The following is a 15,756-nucleotide window of genomic DNA, read 5'->3' as shown; positions in this document are numbered from 1 at the left end:
GCCAGGAATCTTGAGAAACTTAAAATCTCAAAAGTCTTCTGCCTTCAATAACGGGAAAACATCAATGACTTTTTGTTTTCACCAAAGATGTTTGCAAGTAACTCATCATTTTTTCTAACTCATGCTTTGCAGACACATTTAAATAGGTATATAATCCAAGCATGGATTTTTCCCTTAATGTATCATATTAAAGATTCTTCCATAAAAACCTGTTTCAGAATTTACATCTGATACTGCTTTGTTACTGAAAGCCACGAAGTAATAAAACTTGAAAGGAATTTTTCTCCCTTTTTGATGTAATTATATTAACTTGGTAGCTTTCAATTAGAGAAAATACTAAACTCGAGATTTTCTTACTATTCCTAAAAACATACGTATCATTTCCTTTATGGAATTATGACTACCACTGAGTTTCTGCATAAAAGTTTCAGAAAGCCCTAAGTTAGGAAATACTTGTATCATCTCAACCTCTGAAGAGAAATGATATTTAAATATACAAAATGCAAAAGAGTGTCACTTATTACATGTGAGATTCCACAATTTTGCTAGTTATCTTACAAAGGATTCTTGGCCAGAGGTTCAAACATAACAGTAACATTTCAAAATTGAATGATAAGCAGTTTCTTCGTAAAAATAAATGTCAGTTGAATAAGAGGATTCTACATTTCTCTTTCCCACTGCTTGTGGCAGCCCCACGACTGTTTCTCTACCACATCCATTCACTGTCAACACACACAGAACATAACATACACTGCAACACATGCTATAACATGCACAGTAACATACACTGTAACACACACTGTAACACATGCTGTAACACACACACCCTATAACACACTAACACATGCTGTAACACTAACACATGCTACAACACACTGTAACATACCACTATAACACACTGTAACATACACTGTAACACATGCTGTAACACACTGTAACACACACTAATATACACTGTAACATGCTATGACACACTAACACACTGTAATATACACTGTAACACACTATAACACACTATAACACACTAACATACACTAACACACACTGTAATATACACTGTAACATGCTATGACACACTGTAACACACTATAATATACACTGTAACACACTATAACACACTGATATACACTAACACGCTGTAACACACTATAACACACACTGTAACATACACTATAACACACTGTAACACATGCTGTAGCACACACTGTAACACACACTATAACACACTGTTAACACACACTATACCACACACTGTAACACACACTATAACACACTGTTACACACTATAACACACACTGTAACACACACTATAACACACTGTTAGCACACACTATACCACACACTGTAACACACACTATAACACACACTGTAACATACACTGCATCCTAACTCCCCGGGTCACTGGTGCAAACACACAGGCTTAAGATACGAAAAACAAATGATTAAGAAATAGAAGACTGTGCTTCTGGGTGACCTCTAAATGTGAAAAAAGGAAAGTGGAAACAAAAATCCTTTAGCAATAACTTTATTTTAAATGTAATTATAATCTCAATTTTCTTTTTGGAAAGCTATAATGTAGTGCAAAGCCGGGGAAACCGATGAATTTAATTTTAAAGCCAAAATTGAACACAAGATGTAAAATCCCATTTACAAGTAGAAGTTAGAAAGCGTTGTGACCTAGGATAAGCAATAGGATAAGCAAAGGAACAGAAGCCTGAGGGCGGAGGGTCTGCAGGGCGGATGGGTCCCCCTTCCTCCAGCCCAAACACCTCATTCTGCAGATGAAAAATGTGAGACACAGAGCAAGCTGGTGCCCAGCTGGTACTGGACCCTGACAGGCTAGGGGTCCACTTTCATTTCACACCACCTCACCAATAAAACACATCCGTTAGGCACAGATACTGCGGGTCACAGCCACTCCTACTCTGGAAACCTGAGTCTCTAAATGCCAGAAATGAGTTACATCTCTACTTTCTGAGACCCTGGGGGCATTCAGAATGGTCCAGGATTATACATGAGGCTGTATACACGTGGACAACAAAAGCTCACAATATATTAAGTTGAAACAATGGGATAGAGACAAATATTTTCCAGATGTGCTAGGTGTATGTGTGTACACTCAAGAGAAAAACATACTAAAGGGACATGTGTATCAAATGTGTATACACAAAGGATATTCGTAGACAGGTGCAGCCAGTCCAAAATATCAAGTCATTACCTGTGAGCAGTGACACCTTCTTTGTCTTTTCCCTCATCTGCATTTTCTACGACGATTAAATTGTACGTAATGTAACAATACATAAATAAAATACGTCCATTTTGCAACAGTTTGATATGCTCTGGTTGCGTCCCCACCCAAATCTCATCTTGAATTGAAGCTCCATAATTCCAATATGTACTGGGAGGGACCCAATGGGGGGTAACTGAATCATGGGGGTGGGTCTTTCCCATGCTGCTCTCGTGACAGTGAATAAAGCTCACGAGATCTGATCGTTTGATACAGGGCAGTTCCCCCACACAAGCCCCCTTGCTTGCTGCCATGTAAGACATGCCTTTGCTTCTCCTTCACCTTCTGCCACGATTATGAGGCCCCCCCAGCCATGTGGAACTGCGAGTCCATTAAACCTCTTTGCTTTATAAATTACCCAATCTCAGGTATGTCTTTACTAGCAGCATGAGAAGAGACTAATACAAGTTCATGAGAACATATACAATAAAAATATTACTTGTCTCATAAACACTGCTCCTTTCATATTCGTTCCCAGCCCGGAAGCCAGGAGTCCCCACTGTGTGTGAAGACCATGCACGTGGAGCGAGAGGCAGCCCCAGTCTTTCTACTGACCTCACACAGGTGATCATGAGGGAGCGACTCCAGGTACCCGCGGATCCCATGGCTCCCACAATAGCCCCAGGTGCTGAGGTGCTTTTGTTTAGTAGGCATTTAATATCTGCCATTTCTGTAGCTTTTCATTCTTGGTAGTCAGTTTTCACTGCTCTTACATCTGCACTAAGCTTAAGATCTAAGTAAGCCTGCTGGAGATGGTGTAAAAGGTGCAGCACTGCAGATGCTAATTCTCCAAATCTGTTGACGTTTACTTGACTATCCGAACTCCTCCAACGTCCTTCTCACCCTCTGGCCCAAAATCTGCTCTCTACCCCCAACCCTCATTGCTGTCTCTATTTTTTGCTCATTTCTATAAAGGTCATCTTACCATATACCGAATTCCAGAAAGGTCATTTGTCAAACTGCTGATATCAGTAAAGTATCAGATCATAAGGAGCAAACTCAACCACACTGCTCATTTTACGTATATATACACTATTCTCAGGACTATTTGTATGTGGAAAATGGGGAGTGGCACATGTTATTTCATGGAAAACACTGGATACTTAAAAAAAATATTCTGGCCAGGCGTGGTGGCTCAAGCCTGTAATCCCAGCACTTTGGGAGGCCAAGACGAGTGGATCACGAGGTCAGGAGATCGAGACCATCCTGGCTAACATGGTGAAACCCCGTCTCTACTAAAAAATACAAAAAACTAGCCAGGTGAGGTGGCGGGCGCCTGTAGTCCCAGCTACTCGGGAGGCTGAGGCAGGAGAATGGCGTGAACCTGGGAGGCGGAGCTTGCAGTGAGCTGAGATTGCGCCACTGCACTCCAGCCTGGGCAACAGAGCGAGACTGTTTGCCACCACGCCCAGCCAGAATATTTTCTTTAAGTATCCACTGTTTTCCATGAAATAACATGTGCCACTCCCCATTTTCCACATACAAAAAAAAAAAAAAAAAGTATTCTAAGTAGGAGAAATGATCAAAAAAACGTGCAGGTAAAAGCAATTCCTGTGGTCGTAAAAGTTTATGCTTCCCAAGCCTCTATTATACCTTGCCATGCTGGGCTGGGGAGGGGTTACACCTCCTGAATGTGTCATATTCTATAAACCAAAAGAAAAGTAGTTATAAACTGGCTGTTCAAAACTAAAAATGCACTTTCATCAGAAAAGTTTATGATCAGTAATGAAATTCCCAGATCAGTCCACGAACGGGTACTTCATCCACAATATCAGTAAGTGTGATTGAATTTCCTTAGTGATATCTTTTGAAAACACCAATAGACCAAAAAGTGGATTTGCTTTCTAAATCATGAATTTTGGTGGTGCCCAAAAGAAGAGAAATGGAAGAGAACAAGCAAGGAGACTTCCCAGGATGATTCTGATTCTGACTTGAGCACCTGGACGTGGACAATTTCTAACAGCTCCTGCCCTAGAATGCAGTGTGCGCTGCGCCTCCTGCTTACGATCAACATACATTCCAAACACCTCTCCTGTGCACAATATGCATGTCCAGGGTCAACTACGGATACACGTTTACAAAGCAAGATGAATTACCCTTAGGAAGTCCATCCTGCATTTAGGCTGGTGCATACTGGAAAAGGGCTCTAGAGACAGGGTTTGAAGTCAAGTTCGGAAGTCATAAACCTCCCAAGAGGAGCAGGGCAGCTGAGGCTCTGAGGCTGCTCTCCTGGCTGCCGGAGGCATGGCGGGCTACGCCTTAGGTGACGGAGACACTGCGCTGGCAGCTGCTCCAGGGCTTCGTGCTTTAAGGAACAAGTCCCACGTCCCAGCTGGTACCCTGGTCCAGTCCGTGAGGCCAGACCTTGTCTCGGAGCTGGAAAGCAGAGCCCGGGCTGAGCCCCCATGAGTTCTGTGTTTGCAAAGCTACCACTGGGTCCCTCCCTCTGCTCTCCATAGAACCTGCTAGACAACTCAAGGGTTCGCTTGAAGGGGAAATGGGGCAAAAGAATTCCACACTAAGTTCCTAGAGTCTTTTCAAAACATCCAAGCCACAGGGAGCAGGTCCTAGGGGTGAACATCATCCCAAAATAAACCTTGTAAAATGTTCCATTATTACAGAGGACACTACTTCACACTAAGTACCACCTATGTTTTGCCAACATCTCACACTTCTTTGATTTTACCTACAGTAAGAAAGTACACAAAGGGCCACAGCATAAGTATTTTCAAAGAAGAGACAAGTTTCTGAAAAAGTTTCTGCAGATCTCAATCACACGGTGGGCCAGGGCTGGCGCCCAAGTCATCACGAATTTCTCTGCCTCACACATGGATCAAACTGTATGACATTGGCCATTTTAAGGCAAGTGGTTTTTTTGTTTTGTTTTGTTTTTGCTTTTTAATCTTAGAAATTAAATAATGCACCAGACTACCATGAGTATCACTGTTATTTTAAACAACTCCATGGCTACATGAGCAAGTTAAGGTAAATCCCAGAAAAATTCAGCCAAGGTATCTACGCTAATATCACCCAATTGGAATTTGGTAGAGTTGCCTAGAATTCAGGAAGACATTACCATCAGCTAGAGACGTGGAGTTAGACACAGCAAACAGTTCCTGGAGAGGGCCCTGACCCAGGAAACCGGGAGACAGCTCCTGCCACAGCCATGCAGAGGAGCCTGCGGAGAGCGGGCCGGTCCCTTGGTACTCCCTGCACTGCGGCAGTGAGGAGCAGACCACGGTCTCCAGGGGCGTCACGGCCGATGACCGGGTATTCATACACTCGGGCTATGCAGCAGTGTTGCACCTGCAAACACGTGACTGCCCTAACTTTCCGGAAGCTAAATGTAGGACTCAGAAATGAAAACAACAAGCACAACCTCAGAATTAAATCGACTCATTATGAGGCAGTTCGAAGGCTATAAGAGAAGTGGGACTCTGTATTTATGTAGAGGTAGAGAATTAAAAGATACCCAGAAACCACCATTACATAGAAATGGGTTGTGAAGTAGACATACCCTAGTACAGAGCAAATAAATGGAGGGCTCCAGCCAAAAGGCAAAAGGCAAGGACAGGATGATGGGGGGCAGACATGGGGCACTGGGGAGGCATGGGAGGAGAAGATACGAATTCCATTTATCCAGAGGATAGGACAAGCAGAAACTGCATCTACTGTGGGCAGAACAGCTTAGAAAGAAATCTCCAATCGTGAACTATGACAAACTGGAATAGATAAGAAAAAAACAACTAAATGAATTCTCCGCCATACAAATCCTAAAGAAAAGCAAAGATAATTTATTTTTGTCACCGGTTCATTTTTACCTGATAAAGGAAGACAAGACGTACTCTCAATATCACACTGAGCTCTGTAACTAAATCTGGATGCGTCTGGCCACCTGGAGTTTGCACGGAGACCCTGGGCTGTGCACACCGCAGGACTCTCACCTGGAACACTCGGAGACCCCAGGATTCAAGCACTCTGCAGCTGGCCGCACAATCTAACAGAGACCCATTAAAATGGTTGTCCACAACAGAATTTACACACATTCTTTACAAGGGAAGGGATGCGAACACATTCCCAAAAGAAAAACAGCCACAAGTTTTACAAGCTAGGAAAGGAAAAGCTGCATGGATCAAATGCTAGCGTTCGTGAAATTCCTCTGAGGAGAGAAACAACACAAAGCCCTTCCTGTGTGTTCTCGTTAATACGTCCTTAATGTGAACTGACAGTACCTTGCCTCAAACACCTTTTAAGCAACAAGACATGACAAGACATATGCTGGCAGGAGATAAGGCTCACCCCTGAAACACACGCAGGTGAAAAGGTTCCCCCCTGAAACACACGCATGCAAGTGAAAAGGTTCCCCCTGAAACACACACACACACAGGTGAAAAGGCTCCGCCCTGAAACACACACATGCAGGTGAAAAGGTTCCCCCTGAAACACACACATGCAGGTGAAAAGGTTCCCCCATGAAACACATGCATGCAAGTGAAAAGATTCCCCCCAAAACACACGCATGCAAGTGAAAAGGTTCCCCCTGAAACACACACGCAGGTGAAAAGGCTCCCCCTGAAACACACACACGCAGGTAAAAAGGCTCCCCCCTGAAACACAAACACGCAGGTAAAAAGGCTCCCCCCTGAAACACACACATGCAGGTGAAAAGGCTCCCCCCATTCTGCCACGAAACACACACATGCAGGTGAAAAAGCTCCCCCATGAAACACACACAGGTGAAAAGGCTCCCCCATGAAACACACACAGGTGAAAAGGCTCCCCCATGAAACACACACAGGTGAAAAGGCTCCCCCTGAAACACACATGCAGGTAAAAACGCTCCCCACAAAACACACGCAGGTGAAAAGGCTCCCCCCAAAACACACATGCAGGTAAAAACGCTCCCCACAAAACACACGCAGGTGAAAAGGCTCCCCCCAAAACACACGTAGGTGAAAAGTCTCCCCCCGAAACACGAAGTTTCATGAAAAGACTCCCCCCCGAAACACGCAGGTAAAAAGGCTCCCCCAGAAACACACATGCAGGTGGAAAGTTTCCCCCCGAAACACACACATGCAGGTGAACAGGCTCCCCTCTGAAACACACGCAGATGAAAAGTCTCCCCCCACCTCACGAAACACACACACGCAGGTGAAAAGGCTCCCCCGTGAAACACACACATGCAGGTGAAAAAGTTCCCCCGTGAAACACACACATGCAGGTGAAAAAGTTCCCCCGTGAAACACACACAGGTGAAAAGGCTTCCCCCTGAAACACACAGATGAAAAGGTTCCCACCAAAACACACGTAGATGAGAAGGTTCCCCCCTGAAACATACGCAGATGAAAAGGCTCCCCCCGAAACACACACATGCAGGTGAAAAAGTTCCCCCGTGAAACACACACAGGTGAAAAGGCTCCCCCCGAAACACATGCAGGTGAAAAGGCTCCCCCTGAAACACGCAGATGAAAAGGTTCCCCCCGAAACACACGTACACGAAAAGGATCCCCCTGAAACACATGTAGATGAAAAGGTTCCCCTCGAAACACACAGATGAAAAGGCTTCCCCCCCCCCAAAAACACACGCACAGGTAAAAACACTCCCCACAAAACACATGCAGGTGAAAAGCCTCCCCCCAAAACACGTGCAGGTGAAAAGGCTTCCCCCTGAAACACACATGGGTGAAAAGGCTCCCCCAAAACACACACACACAGGTGAAAAGGCTTCCCCGTGAAACACACACATGCAGGTGAAAAGGCTCCCCCGAAACACCCACACGCAGGTGAAAAGGCTCCCACGAAACACACACATGCAGGTGAAAAGGCTCCCACGAAACACCCACACGCAGGTGAAAAGGCTCCCACGAAACACACACACGCAGGTGAAAAGGCTCCCACGAAACACACACATGCAGGTGAAAAGGCTTCCCCGTGAAACACACACATGCAGGTGAAAAGGCTCCCCCTGAAATACACACGCAGGTGAAAAGGCTCCCCCTGAAATACACACGCAGGTGAAAAGGCTCCCACGAAACACACACACGCAGGTGAAAAGGCTCCCACGAAACACACACATGCAGGTGAAAAGGCTCCCCCCGAGACACCCACACGCAGGTGAAAAGGCTCCCACGAAACACCCACACGCAGGTGAAAAGGCTCCCCCTGAAACACACACACGCAGGTGAAAAGGCTCCCCCTGAAACACACACACGCAGGTGAAAAGGCTCCCACTGAAAAACAGGCAGGTGAAGTCGCAACCTCCCCTACTGGGAAGTGCCTTATCTCGGAGCCACACCAGGTTCCAGAACCTTCATCAATTATACATCCATCTCTCAAAAAAAAAAAAGTGTGAGATCTCTTTGCACATGGAGGCATGGGAAGAACCCACTGTTTTATGCCTTTTTCATTTGCCCCGTGGAATCTACAACTAATCCATCAGTAATTCTTCAACAGTTCAAGCACAGGACACAGAATTCCCAAGAGAATGGCGATTGGCCACTAATTTTTTCACACATATTAACTTAGCATTTTTAAATCAAAACTAAATAAGGCTAGCTCATGCATAGACAAAATCAATTTAGAGCCAGAGGAAATGTGTCCACCAAAGGAACCACGTCACAATGAGGGCTGATATCCTCACACGCTGTGTGCGATCCTGACCACTGATTCCCCATCTCTTGTGAAAATCACAGGCCACAGACCACATGCCGCTGAGACAGCTAAACATTTCTCCACATCTGGGAAGCCCACATCTCAGGAGGACCGAAGGAATTCTTGGGGCTGTTCTGATTTTGAATTCAGGAGGTATGCTCATGCAGATGACCTGACGCCTCTTGGTCGGAGCTGCGTCTTTTGTCAACACCTGAACTCTTACCAGAGCTTGTCCTGCATTTTCCAGGGTCCCACAAAGCAAATGAAATGTGATAGACCCACCCACGCGGCACTCAAGTCACTGACAACTCACGATGGGTCGACGTCCAGGAGACACCACCAAAGCCTCAACACAGAAATTCACCTGCAAAAATACCCGAGCCCAATCAAGCTTCCAGGTCTGACAGCTGACATTCACGCCAAGCAGGCAAACCCCCCAGTGCTGGGCACAGGGAATTTCAGACGTCAAATTAACATAAAACTGCCTTCACGTTGCATAGCAAACTTGAGTACATTCCTTCATCCTAACTCAAGAAACTTTTAGAGAACCATAGAAAATGCCAGCAGTCACTTTTTTAATTCAAATGAAACAGAAAGGTTATTTGTTTTCTTTTAAATCTCTATTTCCACAAGCATTGTTCTGACCCTCAATAGAGCTAATCCACGCGTTTAAAGTATTAACAAATGTAAACTGCAGAAAGAAAGCAAACTCCACTGAAGGATCTCCCCTCCTCTCCCTCAGCGAATTATTCTTCCAGCCTTTGCTGATGTGAGGTAGCCAACATCTACCATCTAGTAATGAACAAAAGGCGTTGTGCTCAACAGGCTTTGATCAGCAACAAGAACAGACATTTCCGCCATGCATTAAAAGAACATAACCTACCAGAAAAGGTTTACTCACAAGACACTCACCAGCTCAAATACAGCATGTCCGGTTATCTAAAATACAGATCTTCAGATAAATAACAAATAAATCTTTAGTGTAAGTATATCCCAAATATTGCATGGGACATACGTAAACCTTTTTTAAAAAGTATTTATTGTTTGATCTAAAATCCAAAGTTAACCAGGAGTAATGTATTTTTATGTACTAAATTTGGCATCCCTAACTTCTAAAACAAACACATTATTTGAAAGAATTACTTAAAGGAAGCCTCAAGAGTCCAAAAAAAAAAAAAAATGTGTAAAGGCTGATGTCAACACATACACATGGATAAAGAGGAACATTATTTCTCATCCATGTGCAGCATCATTAGTTCACTGGGAGGAGTGGAAATTATGCACAGGAAATGGAGAAAAAGCTAGGGGGCGCCGACATCATCTCCCAAAAACCCAATCCTCAGAGCCTCAGCGGCCCGTCAGTACTGGACAGGGCCTCTGGATGGACCACACTGACCCCTAGCGTCTCCTTCCAGGCAAGCAAGGATCCTGGAACCGAGGCACGGTCCTTTCCTTTCTGTCTGGACAGGCTACGGAGACATCCCACCTGCAAGTCCCAGCCCAAGGGTCCTGCTATCTGGGCCCTGAGTAGGGACTGCAAAGGTGAGGATCGGGGTGGAGACAAGAGCCTGAGAGAGAGAACAGGCACAATGCCAGGAAAACAGGGCAAGTTCCTAGCCTTCATTTCTCCATCTTCCTGCCCTTCTTCCCTTCACACCCTGGTGGCATGTCATAATATATTATTATATCTTATTGGTTTCAACACTTATGACTGGAACCATCTTGAGAAAGTTTACTTAACCCTCTAAACTTCAGATTTCCTATCTGTGTTTTGAGACAAGTGGCACCTTCACCTCATGAGGCTATGCTGGAGGTTTATATGAAATACAGATAAAGCACACGGAGATTGAGTCTATGACAAGGTTACTACATTAAATCAGTGGAAAAACATAACATAACCTACCAGAAAACATTCACTCAACTGATTGTTGAATAAATTAGGTTGGAAAAACCAGATCAATGTGGGAAAATGTTTAAAGTACCTCACAGAATATATACGAGGTTTTACACGGGTTAACACAATGTGGAATAAAGCAAATGTAATGAAGCAAACTAGATTGATTAAAACAATGAGGATAGTTTAATGGTAGGGTAGAGAACGTCTAAAGTATATGTAAAATCCAAAAACCCTAAAGACAATTCTGATGTTTTAGAACTTCTACAATAAAAGACTTCAGAAAGTAAAAGACAAATGATAAACCAACAGAACGTATTCAAAACATGAGAATCAAATCCACAATATATAAAGAGTTTCTATAAATTAACAAGAAAAGGACAACACATTTTTTAAATGTGCAAAATTCATGGACAATATACATCAGGCAAGAAATACAAAGGCCACTAAACATGAAAACATGCTTATGCTCACAAAAAAAGAAAAAAAGAAAATGGAAATTAAAGCAATAAAAATATACCATTTTTTTTCTTTCAGACAGGCAATTTTAGAAAATTTATAATACTAAGAACTATTGAGGGCGTGGAGAAACACACACAAAACTCATAAGCTTTTGGTGGACATGAGGATTATTACACCCAAACAGGCAGCATCTATCAAAATATAAGATGCGCAAACTCCTGAAACTACCAATTTCACTTAAAGAAATCCATCATGGTCCAGGCGCAGTGGCTCATGCCTGCAATCCCAGCACTTTGGGAGGCCAAGGTGGGTGGATCACCTGAGGTCAGGGGTTTGAGACCAGCCTGGCCAACACAGTGAAACCCTGTCTCTACTAAAAATACAAAAAAAAAAAAAAAAAAAATTAGCCGGGCATGGTGGCATGCACCTGTAGTCTCAGCTACTCAGGAGGCTGAGGCAGGAGAATCACTTGAATCTGAGAGACAGAGGTTGCAGTGAGCCGAGAGGCAGGAGAATCGCTTGAATCTGAGAGACAGAGGTTGCAGTGAGCCGAGATCGCACCACTGTACTCCACCCTGGGTGACAGAGCGAGACTCTGTCTCAAAAAAAGAAAAGAAAGAAAGAAATCCATCATGAAACACTCCTAAGTGCTGTCAATGGCCTGTCACCAGTATGTTTATGGCAGCACTGTCTGTAATGAAATTTGGAAAGGACTTGAACAATGATCAATAGGCAAATAGAACAAGATCGCCCAGCACTCTCAAGCAGTCCAAGAGAGGAGAGTCCTCCACCCACACGGGGAGATTCCCAAGACATGCTGCTACGTGGGGAAGCAGGCTGAGGAACAGGACACATCAAATGCTCTTACTACATACCAAAACAAGAAAAAAATCTACACATACACGTATACCAGAAAACACATTTTAAAGACCAAGGAGGGTCAGAAGTAAACTCTCTGGAAGAGGGGAGGCCAGTCAGGACAGTCAACAGAGGAGGACCGCTCCTTTCCAAGCACTTCCTCACCTTCTGGATTCTTTACCATGTGCAGGTGTTCACAAAAGATGTGTGGATGTTCTAAAGGACGAGCAGAACTCTAAAACCAGGAGCCTAGCATGGGTCTAGCCCAGGAAATGGGAGCTCCTCCAGCCAGAGCTAGCCCTGAAGCCCAGGCAGAGGCCAGGAGGCCGCTCAGGAGGAAGGTGAGCAAGCAGGGCAGGGAGGTCAGCACACGGAGCAGGCTGACCCCGGGGAAGTCGGGCCTTGCCTCACCCTCACTCCCGCAGGGATAGGACCAGCAGCACCTGGTAGGGGATGAGGAGTCCTGAGGCAAGAAGATGGATCTGGGGTCTCAGGTCTTGTTTGGAAGCCCCTCCCCGAGCACAGGGCATCACAAAGAGCTGAGAAGTGACAGATGCAGATGGCACCCAGAGCCAAGGGCCTGAGGGTCCCAGGAGGAGACAGGTGTGTGGGGAGCAACAATGGCACATGCAGGCACATAGAGACTGCTCCTGGTCTGGGATTTTGTCCATGGCCTTGGGACAGATAAAAGACAATAAGCTCAGGCATCCTCTGAGATTGGACCTAGAGCCAGGGCCTCCAGATCCAGCGATCCACGCTCCCCAGCCTCTGGGCTCACCAAGGTGTTTGGTGCTAAGATGCCCCCGGGCTCCTGACTCTGCCCATTTTAGTAGGAAGAGGAGTAGGGGGAGGAACAGAGGTGCCCACAGTGAAGGTAGATAATGACCAAGGCCAGCAGTGCACAAAGGAGGGTGTGGGTGACCCTGGACACCCTGTAACCAGGGAAAGCTGCACACTGCCCGGGAGACTTCCACAACCACCAGCAGCAGCATCCCCCAAATCAAGAGATCTTTCAACTCAAAGAAAAAGATCTTCCACTCGAGAAAGAAAAACCAGGAAATTCTGACCCAGAACGGAAAATGATGCGCCGAGCAGTGGCGACGGAAAGAAAAGGTATCAAGGAATCCGACGTCTGCCAAATGCCACACGGCTACCGGGCTCTTCCGCAAAAGCAAACACGGTGCCCTTTTGTTCCTGAGGTTTCAAAACAACATCAAGAATTTGTTTCTAAGTGGAGTGCAGGCTATCGCCATAGAAACCGCAGAGACTCTGTCTTGCTGGTGTGACGCACAACCTGTCCAGAACCTTCTGTTCAGAGCTTCTGAAAATTCCCGAGCCAGTACCTTCCAACGGCTTTTTTCATACCTGAACTTCAGGAACTTCCTGAGGCACCTTCTGGGGGCACCTGTAACTGCATTTCAAGGCTCTTACCGACGCTTCCCTACCCGTCCATGATGCTTCCAAAGGTTGACACCTTGATTTCAGCCTCATGGTCCTGGACCTACCATCTTCCATCGTTTTTGAAAAAGTAGAACCCAGCAATATTTCTTAAAAATGAAAAATGTCAATCCATTCCACTCCTATCACATCCTAGTCTAATACCAAAATAATCTATAAAAATCATATTCTCATGAGTCACGTAGCAATCAATTTTGAAAAACCAGTGACAACACAGATTAATTTTAAACCAAAGGAAACAGGATTTAACTAGTCAAATTGGAAACCTGACCATCATTTCAGTATCAAAAATGTTCTCTAATTGTCCAGTCCAATGAACAAACTATCCCAATAGCATCTACACTGGAATCAATCACGAGATTATCATATGTACCAACAACCTAACTTCACGACATTGAAGGCAGCTGCCACTCTCCATCGGGCTTCAGATACGAGATTCAGGCACGTATGTAAGTTTTCTACAGGATGGCCAGCTCAACAAATGGCACCGCAGAATTATCATTTTAAGTGATACATTTCAGTAACCAAGTAGGTTATTAAATAAAACAGTAATTGTATTAAATGTAGAAGAGAGTTTATTCATAGTGCTGAAAGTAACTATTCTGGAGTTAAGAGAAAGAACATGAGTAACACTCAGATTTGGCACATCTATACAGGAACATATTTGGCAGCTAACAGTTCGCCCAAATGTCTTACTAATCTGTGAAAATACTTCTTTCAAATCAATGGCTTCCTTTGTAAAGAAAGCAGAAAACAAGGCCTCCTGTAAATGGATATCGCTATGTGAACCAGGCACACAGAATCAGGTAAAATCTCAGTAACTGGAGTCTTACTTTCTAACCTTTAATCCAGAGACAAATATCCCCAGCTTTTTAAAATTCCAGTAAAATACAGACCTAAAATGGCAATCCATTTTAATATGCAAAGGCTTATGCAAATTATATATGCAAATACTGGATCCTATCAATAGCCAACAAATCCCTCATGAAAAACTAGCCTCAGATTAGGTCCAGCACACAGAAAATTATCTAAGAACCACAAAAAGAAAAACCATACACACAAAAATGAAAAATGAAAAACTTGTGCCAGAGACGAGGACACACACACAAAAAAACACTTATCAAATAAAACTTAAATGCTGCAAGCATTTAAAAGAAAGTCTAAACTTATGAAATAATTCAATGTGCCCATGATGAAAATGCAGACTAAGAATGATGCAAATCAGACTGCAAGCCACAGTTTCCTTTAAGAGCTGACTGAGCCTAAGTCATACAAGGAAGTCAATCCTGAAAGCAGAGAGAGAGGGGTTGCTCTGGAACATCCTGCACCGGCGTGATATGGCTTGGACATCCGCCGCCTCCAAACCTCATGTTGAAACCGATTCCCTATGTTGGAGGTGGGGCCTGATAGGTCGTGTCTGGGTCATGGGCGTGGGTCCCTCAAGAATGGCTTGGTGCTGCCATTACAATAATGAGTGAGTTCTCATTCTGAGTTCACGCGAGATCTGGTGCTTTCAGAGTGTGTGGCGCCTTCCCTTCTCTCTCTTGCTCCCACTCTTGCCATGGGACACATGGGCTCCCCTTGACCTTCCACCATGATCCTAAGCTTTCTAAGGCTTCACAGGAAGCAGACGCCGGCACCATGCTCCCTATACAGTCTGCAGAACCGTGGGCCAAAATAAACCTCTTTTCTTTATACATTGCCCAGTCTCAGGTATTCCTTTACAGAAACACAAGAACGGACTAACATGCAATGCACTAACAGTGCCCCGTGCATTCCGCCTCCAGGTGCGCTCAGGCGGCCCCGCCCACCACTGCCCTGGCAGGAATAGGACAGGGCCTGCTATTCTAAGCAGCCACCAATGCCAGGGCCAATGGCAAAGTGCCCGTGGATGAGAAGCTTTGGAGATGGTTTCTGCAGATGTCACCAGTTGAACAAGGAAGGACTCCTTAAGGAAAGGACAGGCTTTGGGCTCTATGTAGAGGTCCTCAAAATGTGGCGCCCATAGCACTCCTCAAACAGTGAGACGGCCAGTCCTCCAGCACCTGCCCTCCTCCACAGACCTCTGCCTTTGGCGCCAACACCGTGCAAAGCACCAGCACCATGGACACCTGCTCACCCCATAGGCCTGTACCTTGAGTGAAGA

At 44.9% G+C, this 15,756-nt stretch overlaps 1 protein-coding gene and 1 long non-coding RNA gene across 11 annotated transcripts in view; one reads left to right on the top strand and one right to left on the bottom strand.

The window, feature by feature from the left end:
• The window catches only part of ZNF516 (zinc finger protein 516), a 138,823-nt gene that overhangs the window by 59,381 nt on the left and 63,686 nt on the right, over positions 1–15,756 (bottom strand). The gene's annotated exons all lie outside the window — the stretch shown is intronic.
• On the top strand, positions 5,158–8,802 carry LOC144336475 (uncharacterized). The gene is made up of 2 exons (XR_013408324.1): positions 5,158–8,468; positions 8,503–8,802. It is a non-coding gene; the product is annotated as an uncharacterized LOC144336475 (long non-coding RNA).

Source organism: Macaca mulatta, chromosome 18 (genome assembly GCF_049350105.2).
Source record: "Macaca mulatta isolate MMU2019108-1 chromosome 18, T2T-MMU8v2.0, whole genome shotgun sequence".
Lineage (NCBI taxonomy): Eukaryota > Metazoa > Chordata > Mammalia > Primates > Cercopithecidae > Macaca > Macaca mulatta.
This window is presented reverse-complemented; position numbering and strand designations above follow the sequence as displayed.